At 27.6% G+C, this 13,312-nt stretch overlaps 2 protein-coding genes across 2 annotated transcripts in view; both read left to right on the forward strand.

Annotated features, from left to right (window-relative positions):
• LOC127291172 (uncharacterized) overlaps positions 1-12,035 on the forward strand; it is a 177,041-nt gene extending 165,006 nt beyond the window's left edge. The window contains exon 7 of the mRNA XM_051320102.1: positions 11,992-12,035. The gene's annotated coding sequence lies outside the window, so the exon portion shown is untranslated. The remainder of the gene's footprint in view (positions 1-11,991) is intronic.
• LOC127291153 (tyrosine kinase receptor Cad96Ca) overlaps positions 11,992-13,312 on the forward strand; it is an 85,345-nt gene continuing 84,024 nt past the window's right edge. Inside the window, exon 1 of the mRNA XM_051320084.1 lies at positions 11,992-12,035. The gene's annotated coding sequence lies outside the window, so the exon portion shown is untranslated. The remainder of the gene's footprint in view (positions 12,036-13,312) is intronic.

Genomic DNA, 13,312 nt, shown 5'->3' on the forward strand with positions numbered 1-13,312 from the left:
TGAGAATATTTTTTGTCAGGTGCTCTCTAAATAAATGATTATTTTTTTAGTTATATTTTTGACGAAGAAATTGTAAATTTGACTAATATTTAGTAATTCTTACTAAAATTTAGTAATGTTTACTAATATTTAGTAATTTTTCACTAGTTTTTGGCTAAGAATTAGTAAATTTTACTAATATTTAGTGTTTTTTTTACAAAAATTGAGTAAAGTTTACTAATATTTAGTAATTCTTACTAAAATTTAGTAATGTTTACTAATATTTAGTAATTTTTCACTAGTTTTTGGCTAAGAATTAGTAAATTTTACTAATATTTAGTGGTTTTTTTTCAAAAATTGAATAAAGTTTACTAATATTTAGTAATTCTTACTAAAATTTAGTAATGTTTACTAATATTTAGTAATTTTTCACTAGTTTTTGGCTAAGAATTAGTAAATTTTACTAATATTTAGTGGTTTTTTTTCAAAAATTGAATAAAGTTTACTAATATTTAGTAATTCTTACTAAAATTTAGTAATGTTTGCTAATATTTAGTAATTTTTCACTAGTTTTTGTCTAAAAATTAGTAAATTTTACTAATATTTAGTGTTTTTTTTACAAAAATTGAGTAAAGTTTACTAATATTTAGTAATTCTTACTAAAATTTAGTAATGTTTACTAATATTTAGTAATTTGTCACTAGTTTTTGGCTAAGAATTAGTAAATTTTACTAATATTTAGTGTTTTTTTTTTACAAAAATTGAGTAAAGTTTACTAATATTTAGTTATTTTTCCTAAAATTTAGTAAAGTTTATAAATATTTTGTTATTTAGTTATTATTTGAGAGTTATCATTATTTTTTTGTACTGAAAAGAATACTGAACTGATTATAAATAGCATTGTAGTAAAATTAACATTAAAAAGTATGAAAATCTTTCTAATTCTAAATTAATTATCAAAAATTAATTATCGTGATAGTAATTTCCATTAATTAATTCAGTTATCTAAGTTCATTTCTTCCACTAATAATTATATTTTTCACTAATTACTAAATGAAAAAGTCAACCACAATTTTACTAAAAAAAAAATTTGTAATTTTTACCCTAATAATTAATAAATTAAAACCAAAAACAACGATCAACTATTTTTTAACTCTCATGGATTTTTATACTCGTGTCGCCATCTGTTGTGAAAGAGAAAGCAAAGTCTCACCACGATTCGAATAGGGGACATTGCATCAGTTCACATTCATTTTATTTCTAAACATAATTTTTTTTTTACTATTTATCATTCCAGCAACATTTATTTTATTTTATATATTAATTCTTACTAATTAATCATTAATTATTATCTATTAATCATTAATTATTATCTATTAATTAAATGATTAATTATTACCTATTAATTATATGATTAATTATTACCAACTACTAAGAATAAATATTACCTATTAATAAATAATTTATTATTAATTATTTATTAATTGGTAATTATAATTAATTTTTAAAAATTACAACTGCTTAAAAAAACATTGATTAAAATTATTTCTAGATTTTTTCTAAATATATATATACAATCCGATATCGTGAATTTTTTTTTTTTCTACGATCGATTTATAAATTTCAATAAAGAAAATATATACGCAATATATATAAGTATCGCATTAAAGAGAAATTAAATGAAACGCGAAATGTCAAAACGGTTTATATCGCTTTTCTTGGGGCAAAAATTTATGCGAATGGTTTTCTCTCATTCGGTCCAAATGCCATATAGTCGAGAGGCGATCCTCTGCCATTGATGAGTCGCTGAGTGAGTCGCATTATGTATTCCATCCGAAGAAAGTACATTTACCGTCGACACCACCTCGTAAAATCGCGCATCCAATCGCAATCTTTCTCTCTCTCTCTCTCTCACACACATACATACACACAAACGTTATATTTTGAATTCAACAGTCGCGTAATAAGACGACCTGAAATTATTATTATCCCCGACGCTCATATAATTTTATACAGATTACAATCTTTTTAAAGCGCAGTTATAAAAATATATATATAAAAACGAAACAAAACAAAAAGAGTATCATTTTATTTAAATGTTATAAAGACCTGCGGGCATTTATAAAAGGAAAAAAAAAACTTGAAATTATTTCATATATAGCCACAATGAGAAATAATAATGAATATATATATAGGTATACAATATAATATAATTTTTTATTATAAAATTTTCGTATAAAAGAAAAATAGGATATGAAAAAATCAAAGTTAACTGTGTGCAACAAAAGTGGTATTAATGTACATAAAGTAGATTATTATGACAAGGTGAGGTTTGAAAATTTCTATTTTAATGGCAACTATTAAAACTTGGAATTGGATCTCAAAATGAAATTTAAACTCAATTTTCGGGCGCGCGCGCTTTAGTTGCAGCGAGAAAAGTGTATACCGTTCTCGGCAAAATAGCCATCTCGGAAATTAACTCAAATAAATTTTTTTCTTTTGCTTATTATAAACTATATACAAAGTAATATTATGTCATTTTTTCCGTCTTTAGAATTTTTTTTAACAAGCTTTTCAAGTTTCAGAAAAAGTGATATGTAAATTTTTTCTTTTGTTTGGAATTTCAAAAAAAAGAAAAAAACTTACCCTTAACGTATATGCGTTTAATGAAACATTAATCAAAAATATTTCTTCAATTTTAAACAAAATTTATGATTCCAATAATAATAAACGGTTTAACTAGAATTCTGATTATTTTATAACTAGAATTTTGTTTATTCAAATTAGAATTCTGGTTACTCTATAACTAGAATTTTATTTATTCAAATTAGAATTCTGGTTACTTTAAGTAGAATTATGGTTACTTTATAACTAGAATTTTATTTATTCAAATTAAAAATCTGGTTACATTAACTAGAATTCTGGTTATTCAAATTAGGATTCTGGTTACTTTAAGTAGAATTCTGTTTCTTCAAATTAGAACTCTGGTTACTGTAACTAGAATTCCGGTTACTGTAACTAGAATTCTGGTTACTTTATAACTAGAATTTTATTTATTCAAATTAGAAATCTGGTTACATTAACTAGAATTCTGGTTATTCAAATTAGGATTCTGGTTACATTAACTAGAATTCTGGTTATTCAAATTAGGATTCTGGTTACTTTAAGTAGAATTCTGGTTACTTTAAGTAGAATTCTGGTTATTCAAATTAGAACTCTGCTTACTGTAACTAGAATTCTGGTTACTTTATAACTAAAATTTTATTTATTCAAATTAGAACTCTGGTTACTGTAACTAGAATTCTGGTTACTTTATAACTAGAATTTTATTTATTCAAATTAGAAATCTGGTTACATTAACTAGAATTCTGGTTATTCAAATTAGGATTCTGGTTACATTAACTAGAATTCTGGTTATTCAAATTAGGATTCTGGTTACTTTAAGTAGAATTCTGGTTACTTTAAGTAGAATTCTGGTTATTCAAATTAGAACTCTGCTTACTGTAACTAGAATTCTGGTTACTTTATAACTAAAATTTTATTTATTCAAATTAGAACTCTGGTTACTGTAACTAGAATTCTGGTTACTTTATAACTAGAATTTTATTTATTCAAATTAGAAATCTGGTTACATTAACTAGAATTCTGGTTATTCAAATTAGGATTCTGGTTACATTAACTAGAATTCTGGTTATTCAAATTAGGATTCTGGTTACTTTAAGTAGAATCCTGGTTATTCAAATTAGAACTCTGCTTACTGTAACTAGAATTCTGGTTACTTTATAACTAAAATTTTATTTATTCAAATTAGAACTCTGGTTACTGTAACTAGAATTCTGGTTACTTTATAACTAGAATTTTATTTATTCAAATTAGAAATCTGGTTACTGGAACTAGAATTCTGGTTACTTTATAACTAGAATTTTATTTATTCAAATTAGAAATCTGGTTACATTGACTAGAATTCTGGTTATTCAAATTAGGATTCTGGTTACTTTAAGTAGAATTCTGGTTACTTTAAGTAGAATTCTGGTTATTCAAATTAGAACTCTGCTTACTGTAACTAGAATTCTGGTTATTCAAATTAGAACGCTGCTTACTGTAACTAGAATTCTGGTTACTTTATAATTAAAATTTTATTTATTCAAATTAGAAATCTGGTTACATTAACTAGAATTCTGGTTATTCGAATTAGGATTCTGGTTACTTTAAGTAGAATTCTGGTTATTTAAATTAGAACTCTGGTTATTCTAACTAGAATTCTGGTTACTTTATAACTAGAATTTTATTTATTCAAATGAGAATTCTGGTTATTCAAATTAAAATTCTAGTTACTCTAACAAGAATTCTGGTTAATTCATAACTAGAATTTTGTTTATTCAAATTATAATTCTGATGATTCTAACTAGAATTCTGGTTAGGCGGGTACACAATATTGTCTCCTTACAGTAACTTTGTATTTAAACCAAATACTATATTTAATTGACTCACAAATAATAATAAAAAATTTATTTGATAAGGTAACCAATTATATGAATCAAATAAATATTTTTTCAATGTGTATTTTTTTCTCACTATACACACATATATCCTGGGTGTAAACACAACTCATTATACTTAAAACTTGTTACAAGTTCTCTATATCATAAGTTTCGTATCGAGAAACGTCGTGTGTGTATATAAATGGTTGTGTGCCGATTAGTGAACAGATGTGCGCGCCCCATAGCAAAAGCCAGTGCAGCATTCTTCAACTTGGATGACCGATAAAGCAATTTACCCAACTTGCCGGAATCTCTCTCGTTGGATCTCTCGTATTGAAAGTTTTTCTCGCTAGTATATATATATACATATAACGAAGGCAGAATATACTTCGTGCCGAAACAGTAGCGGATAGTCGTTACCCATTCGATGGATCGTAATAGCCACCTACAGATATAGTCAGTTTAAAAAAAAAAAGAAAAGAAAAAAAAAGAGATCCCTACAGCCGAGTAACATGGTGCCGAGCACGAAGCAATGTAACGAGGGTTGAGAGAGAGAGAGATCGGCACCAACGAACCTAAGAAGTGGACGTAGGTTGAGGGGGTAGTATAGAAATTAAGTCCAAGTGCTGCTCCTCCTCTGTCTTACCCCTCCCCCTCCTGCCCTTTTTGCGACACCTATATGTGGAGGATTCTAAAATAAGCTAGACACTCTCTCTCTCTCTCTTCCCCTTGTGTCCCTTTTTCTCCTTCTCTTGGAGAGCTCCACCTCACACGAAGGTTGAAACTCAACAGAGGAGAGAGCTGGCTCGAGTGTTTATGTGGGCACGTGTGTGTTACCCCCCGCGGCACTCGAAATATTGGTGGGGTAAAGGCGCGCGTGGTGGGAGTGGCCAACATGGCGGAGGACACGACCACGTGGTAGTTGAGTGGGAGAGCGCTTAAGGGGAAATTAACGATGGTGGGGGGGATTAAGGTGGTGGTGTTATAGCGCCTGTGTGAGGACCTCCGTACTTACCTTCGTGCATCGAATGAACGCTATATGCGATCTACAAAATCACTAAACATGTCTTGGTTGGTGTATGAATATGTGCATGCATGTATGTGTGTGTGTGTGCATATATGTATGAGTGCTGAAAAGAGTCACGAGCCTCTGGAGAATGTATTGGTATATACGAGTTTTGTATATATATATAGAGAAGTCTTGATGAGCACATACTCCTACATGGCGTCTGGCCAGTACAATACAAGGTAGACAGAATAACCCTGGGTGCATCCCAGCATTACTGCTCTCTCTCTCTCTTTCTTTCTTTTTCTTTCTTGCAAAGAATGTGTAGCGAACGTTCTTGAACCTCTAGGCGTGGCTCGTTAAATAATTAATTTTTTTTATTAATTATATTGTGATGATATTTTTTTTTTATTTTCGAGGTGAAAACATAATTTTTCTTGGCATACGTAAATATTTAGTACACTGAACAAAAATTCTGGTTTGAATAACCGGAATTCTGGTTATTCAAATTAGAATTCTGGTTCGCGTATTTGTAACACTATTAGGATGCTTAGAGCAACCTGAATTTTGGTTCCTCTAACTAGAATTTTGATTACTCTAACTAGAATTCTGGTTAGGCTATACATAACATTATATGTCTGCTTCCGTTAACAAGAATATATGTTATTTAAATTAGAATTCTGGTTACTTTAAGTAGAATTCTGGTTATTCAAATTAGAACTTTGGTTACTGTATAACTAAAATTCTGGTTACTTTATAACTAGAATTTTATTTATGGAAATGAGAATTCTGGTTATTCAAATTAGAATTCTAGTTACTCTAACAAGAATTCTGGTTACTTCATAACTAGAATTTTGTTTATTCAAATTAGAACTTTGGTTACTGTATAACTAAAATTCTGGTTACTTTATAACTAGAATTTTATTTATGGAAATGAGAATTCTGGTTATTCAAATTAGAATTCTAGTTACTCTAACAAGAATTCTGGTTACTTCATAACTAGAATTTTGTTTATTCAAATTATAATTCTGATTACTCTAACTAGAATTCTGTTAATTAAAATTAGAATTCTGGTTACTCTACAACTAGAATTTTTTTTATTCAAATTAAAATTCTGGTTATTCAAATTAGAATTCTAGTTACTCTAACTAGAATTCTGGTTATTCAAATTAGGATTCTGGTTACTTTAAGTAGAATTCTGGTTATTCAAATTAGAACTTTGGTTACTGTATAACTAGAATTCTGGTTACTTTATAACTAGAATTTTATTTATTTAAATTAGAAATCTGGTTACATTAACTAGAATTCTGGTTATTTAAATTAGGATTCTGGTTACTTTAAGTAGAATTCTGGTTATTCAAATTAAAACTTTGGTTACTGTATAACTAGAATTCTGGTTACTTTATAACTAGAATTTTATTTATTCAAATGAGAATTCTGTATATTCGAATTAGAATTCTAGTTACTCTAACAAGAATTCTGGTTACTTAATAACTAGAAGTTTTTTAAAATAAGAATTCTCGATAATCCAACCAGAATTTTGGTTATTCAAATTAGAATTCTGGTCACTCTTAATAGAATTCTGGTTCGGGTATTTGTAATATTATTAGTCTGCTTAGACTAACCAGAATTCTGGTTAATCTCATTGTAATTTCGATTACTCTAATTAGAATTCTGGTTTAGGGTATAAATAACATTATTCTCCTGATTTCGTAAACCAGAATTCTGATTATTTAAATTAGAATTTTAGTTACTCTAACATAATTTTAGTTAGACTATTCAAGATATTATTAGTTTGGCTTTGGTTAACCAGAATTCTGGATATTGAAATTAGAATTCTGGTTATTCTTACTAAAATTTTGGTTATTTATATTAGAATTTTGGTTACTTCAACATAATTCTGTTTAGACTATTCAAGACATTATAAGTTTGACTCAGATTAACCAGAATTCTGTTAATTCAAATTAGAATTTTGGCCACTTTAACAAGAAATTTGGTTTCTCTATCTAGTATTCTGGTTATGGTATATATAACATTATTAGTTTGTATAGATTAACCAGAATTATAGTTAGCTTAACTAGAATGTACTGTTAAATATAGTTTAGCATATTTTTTCAGTACAAACCATTTGTTCTAATTTAACCAGAACTCTGGTTTTTTAATTAACATTAATAACGTCTTAAGAATTTCTAGTTGTAATAACAATAGTTTTGTCTATTTTAAGTAATTTTTGTTGACTCTGGAACAAAAATGTTCCAGAATTCTGGTTAATGGATATTTAATATATTGTACTTTTAATTAGATTAATCAGAATTTTTTATTAATTTATCCAGAGTTCTAAAAATGATAAAAATAAATTTTATTTTTGCTATAACCAGAATTCTGGTTAAAAATGGAATTCCAAAATTCTAAATTTATTACAATTTAACTAGAATTCTATATGGTTTTTCGTTCAGAATTTTTTGGAGTTTAAATATTATTCGAGTGTTATTTAAAATTTTTTTTTTGATAAAATTCTTTATTCTTATTTTTAATTGAAAAATTTTTACATATTCTTTGCACTTTTCTTCTCCTCTTCGCAATTTTTAATTACTTTGCCAACATTCTTGTTTTGAAATTTGTTAGAAAAATATATTTCTGATATTTCTTTTAAAATACAGGAATTTAATGATTTTAGGGCCTAGATGGCACCACTCACTGGGTGGTTACGAAGAGAAAATATATACAGATATTATTTAGAGATTTCGATTAATGTATAAAATAAAGAAATTTCTAAACATTGTCGAAGGAAAATTAATTTTTTAAAATATTTTTTTAGTCGAAACTTTTTTTCTAAAATAAAATAGTTAGTATTTTCTTAATAATTAGTTATAATAATATATAATAATAATAATAATAATAGTAGTAGCTAGTAATATTATTAGTAATAATTATTAGTAATATTAATTTAATTAATTAATTTAATTTATTAATTAGTAATATTATTACTAATTTCAATAAAACAAAAATTCACCCCAAATATTTTATTGCGCAAAACCAATTATATTTCCAACAAATTTAGATTATTAGCACTCTAATAAATTTATAAAAAAAACAAATATCGCAAAATGTAGATCTGAAAAATGGCGCGAACACACACGATAGCAAAATAGTATATATATAGTAGGGAACTTAGAAAACTCTTGATAAAACAGCAGGAGTTGTGTAATAGGACAGAGTGTCCCTTTTTTCGCCCTAAATGTCCACCCTCCTAAAAAAAGAAAAGGATACGGGAAACTCACATACAAGACATACATATATATATGTATATGGTTTGAGTGAAAGAGTGTGTTATTTTTTCCGAGGCATTAAGCTTTGCTTTCGTGGGGTATCTAAGTTTAGGGGGGAAGGGGAAGTGGGAGGGGTGAAAAAAGGGGGGAGGAAGGGGGTTTATCTTTGATAGGGATGAGGTATAGTTTAGTTTAGGGATTCCAAATACGAAACACAGTCAAGCACTACTGGCGTGTTCGGAGCCCTTCGTCGCCGTTTGACGATGGCTTTCATGGGAAATCTTTCAAAGGAATCGTTATAGTCCATGAAAACACTCCTTGGTGAATTGCCAAAATTTTTTTTTCTTTCCTTCCTCTCTATATATATGTATGTAAGAATCCCTCCTAAAGTAATTAAGAATTCCTAGAAAGAAGAACTTGGCGGTGGGGAAAAAATAATTATTTTTTTTTCCTTGATTCAAAAGAATAAAACTCTGAATTATTATTTTCCAATTAATTAATCACTTATTAATATTAGTTTTTAAGTAATTTTAATTATTTACTAAATTAAATTATTAAAAATTTCTACTAATTTTTACTCATTCAAAACTTAGCGATATTCAATTTGAAAAAAGGAATTCACTGTTTTTAATTTCAGTCCTCTTATTGTGTTGGGGGAGGATTTAAATTCCTAATGTTATTGAAATAAAATAATATGCACCCCGAGAAAAAAAAAAATTGAAAAATACTGATTAACATATTTGATTTTTTCTTCCTTATATAATGTTGTTGAATAATGACGTTAGAGCATTTTTTTCATTTATATATATATAATACTTGAGACAGTGCCTGGGAGGCTGTCAACGATTCGCTGGGTTCGCATAATAAAATATACGAAAGGGTCCTGCCCGCGAGGAATATGGTCGCGTCTTTTTCGTTCTCTTTGGCAAATGCAAGATCGAAGGAAACGGCCTCCTTACAATCACAAATGTGGAGTCCGCGCGCTTAGCAATCCATTTCTGCAGGTTGAAAACACAAGGAGAGGCGAATGTTATATATTCCAAGTCTTTTTCTTTCTCTCTCTCTTTCTCTCTTTGCCTTGACGGTTCATCGGCTCACTCTCTTTCTTTCTTTCTACTGACTTGTTCGAATTTCGAAGAGACAGACTTGATTTCCATTCATTTATTTTCGCCGCCATTTCACTGATTGCCACCGCTCCTTCTTGTCTCCACCCTAGAAAGATAGAGAGAGAGAGAGAGAAAGAAAAGAAATGATAAAAAAAAACCTTTCACTCCTTTTGCCCACACGATTGTAGGTCTCTTTTGTGATTCTTCATACAAATTTCTTTGGTTTCACACTTTAATCACTAAAAGTGCTACTCTCCATTTTATATATACATATATATTTGTATATTCTCCTTTGGGTCAAGTGTTTGGGTAACCTATCGTCACGCCTTTTCCCCCTTTATTTTTTTGTCGCATATTTCTTTTCATCTTCACTATTGCGCTCGTCATATCCTCGTTCGTCATCTTCAGGTTTGTTCTTGATGTTTTCCCTACTATAGACGAAAAGGGACCTTTTTGCGGTCCATTGACTCGTTTTTCATTAGCCCTCACATATTTTTCTTGATGAAAACGCACCATCTCGAGCAGATATATATATATATATGTGTGTGAGTAAATATTTATATCTCATCGTGTGTGAGAGAAAATAATTTTCCTCGTTGATTGTATTTTTAGTGGTTATCAAAAAAAAAATTCCTTCTTTTTCTTGATTATGCGGTTTTCTTTGATGCGAGTAGATTTATCATCTTTGTCACAATTTCATGGACAATTTATTTCATAATTCTTTTTTTAATTTCGGTTTTTTTTTAGAAAAAAGAAAAAATAATTTTTTTTTATTCTAAATAATATATGTAAAAAAAAAAAAGAATTAAAAAACCATTTTATTTTTTTTGAAATTTTTATTTTATTAAATAACAATTATTTTATGTTATATAAAATAATAATAATAATTGAAATTATTTTACAAATGCAAAAGCGAAAAAGTAAATCACTAATTCAAAAATTACCCGTGTAGAAATTTTCCTACCAGGTAGTTAAAATTTTTACTAATTCAAATTTTAAAAGTAAACAAAATGTACTCTCTAAATCTGAATTAGTAAAAATGTTTACTAATTTGAATCAGTGACTCACTTTTTGCTTCTGAATGAGTAAAATTTTACTAATTATTAGTAACTTTTATTAACAATTAGTAAAATTTAACTAATTCTAAAGCAAAAAGTAAGTCTCAAATTTAAATTAGTAAACATTTTTACTAATTGAGATTTAGAGAGCACTAAATATTAGTAAAATTTACTAATTCTTAGCCAAAAACTAGTGAAAAATTACTCAATATTAGTAAACATTACTAAATTTTAGTAAGAATTACTAAATATTAGTAAACTTTACTCAATTTTTGTAAAAAAAACCACTAAATATTAGCAAAATTTACTAATTCTTAGCCAAAAACTAGTGAAAAATTACTAAATATTAGTAAACATTACTAAATTTTAGTAAGAATTACTAAATATTAGTTAACTTTACAAGTTCTTCGTCAAAAATATAACTAAAAAAATAATCATTTATTTAGAGAGCACCTGACAAAAAATATTCTCAATTTGAACGGATTATTTTCGCCTTTTCAAAATTCCTTTTAAATTTTCCTCTAAGAATGAGAATATATATTTTACTTCCACTTTTGGAATCCAAAGTAGTAAAAATCTCTATACTAACTGAATTAATAATAATTGTCCTTTTGCATTTAAATTACAGTTATATTTTACAAATCCGTTTAGTAAATTTTTTTTTACCATTAATTAGTTTAATTTTACTATAATTGAAAAGCACAAAATCCCGTGTAGAAATTTTCCTACCAGGTAGTTAAAATTTTTACTAATTCAAATTTTAAAAGTAAACAAAATGTACTCTCTAAATCTGAATTAGTAAAAATGTTTACTAATTTGAATCAGTGACTCACTTTTTGCTTCTGAATTAGTAAAATTTTACTAATTATTAGTAACTTTTACTAATTACTAGTAACTTTTACTAACAATTAGTAAAATTTAACTAATTCAGAAGCAAAAAGTGAGTCTCTAATTCAAATTAGTAAACATTTTTACTAATTCAGATTTACAGAGCAAGAGAAAACTAAAATTAATCCAATTTAGAATAAAAATTAAACTACAAGAAAATAAAAACCGAATTGGCAATAATATTTTCATATTTTAAATTTACAGAATTCAATGCAGATCAGGAGAAACTGGAAAACAGGAAAAATGAGGTAAGAATTTATATTATTTTCTAATTGATAAACAAACTTGAGAGTCATTTAAAGAAGCAATTAAATTTTGTTTTTTTCCTTCTGTAAATTAACAAAAAAAAACAGATGAAAAATGAACGTATCGTAGATTTGACCTCTCATATAGAACATATTTTTTTTAATTCTATTATATATTTCTTTGAAAGAGAAAATAATTTTGTAAACTCGGGAGACTCTTAAAAAAATTTGCACAATCTCTTGGGACGATGTGAAATTTTTTTTTTTTTTTTTTAGAATTTTCCAAGATTCTTACATGAATTAGCATTGATAATAAGGCTTTAGCATAAGAAGCCCTGATTATTCTGCCTTGAGCAAAGAGAGGTCTTGAATATGAAATTAAATAATCTTTCTTTAGACGGTTTTCTGCGAGAAGAAGTTTCTCCCAATTTTTTTTTACTCATTTCTAAAATTCTAATATACATTAACATCACGTGTCATACACATTTTTTTTTCTCTATTATTTCATTCTTCTAAAATACTTTTTTTATTTTTATATTATTACTAAATATACCAATAAATAAAAATAATTATATAATTTAGATGAAGATTCTTTTTAAACAAAAAAAATTTGATTGGCTATTTTTATTATTCACAAAAATTCTGTTGAAAAAAGAAACCACCCTCTATAAAAATAGGAAAATTTTATTAAAAATCAATCCCTGTCAAACAGTAGGTTGAAAGTTCAATATCGAGTTCAAAAAACGGAAGATTATATATATATATACGTCACAGTGTGGTTCATTAATATAACCGTCCTGTGCGAAATGTGTTCCTGGCAAGAAAAGTCACGTATCCTAAAATAAATGGGTGATGAAGGGTGAGGGGGGAGGGGGAGGGGGTGCTTGGCAGGCCTGACATTAATGGCAGAAGTGGGACGCATAAAGTACGAAAAGCCATGGAAAAAGGCAATTTATGACACGAGCAAAAAATAATGGTATGATAATGAAACGAAACGAATATACACGCGTGTGTATATATATATACAGAAGAAGGAAAAATGAAGGCGACTTTTTTTTTATACATGTATGTGTGCGTCCATCTCATTTTATTCACTTCGTGTGTGAATGTTTTTTTTTTCTCTCTTCTTCGCTTAAGTGCCTGTGGCGTGTGTGTTGGTCCATCGTGCGTGGAGGCTGCACTAACTTCCTCCCCAAAACAAGCGGCGAAAAAAAAAAAATAAAAAAAAACGCTCACCACGTATGGGGATGACTTTACACATACATTCACAAAATACACAC

The sequence above is a fragment of the Leptopilina boulardi genome, unplaced genomic scaffold (genome assembly GCF_019393585.1).
Source record: "Leptopilina boulardi isolate dan_hultmark-lab unplaced genomic scaffold, ZJU_Lbou_2.1 LbouV2_126, whole genome shotgun sequence".
Taxonomy (NCBI): Eukaryota; Metazoa; Arthropoda; class Insecta; order Hymenoptera; family Figitidae; genus Leptopilina; species Leptopilina boulardi.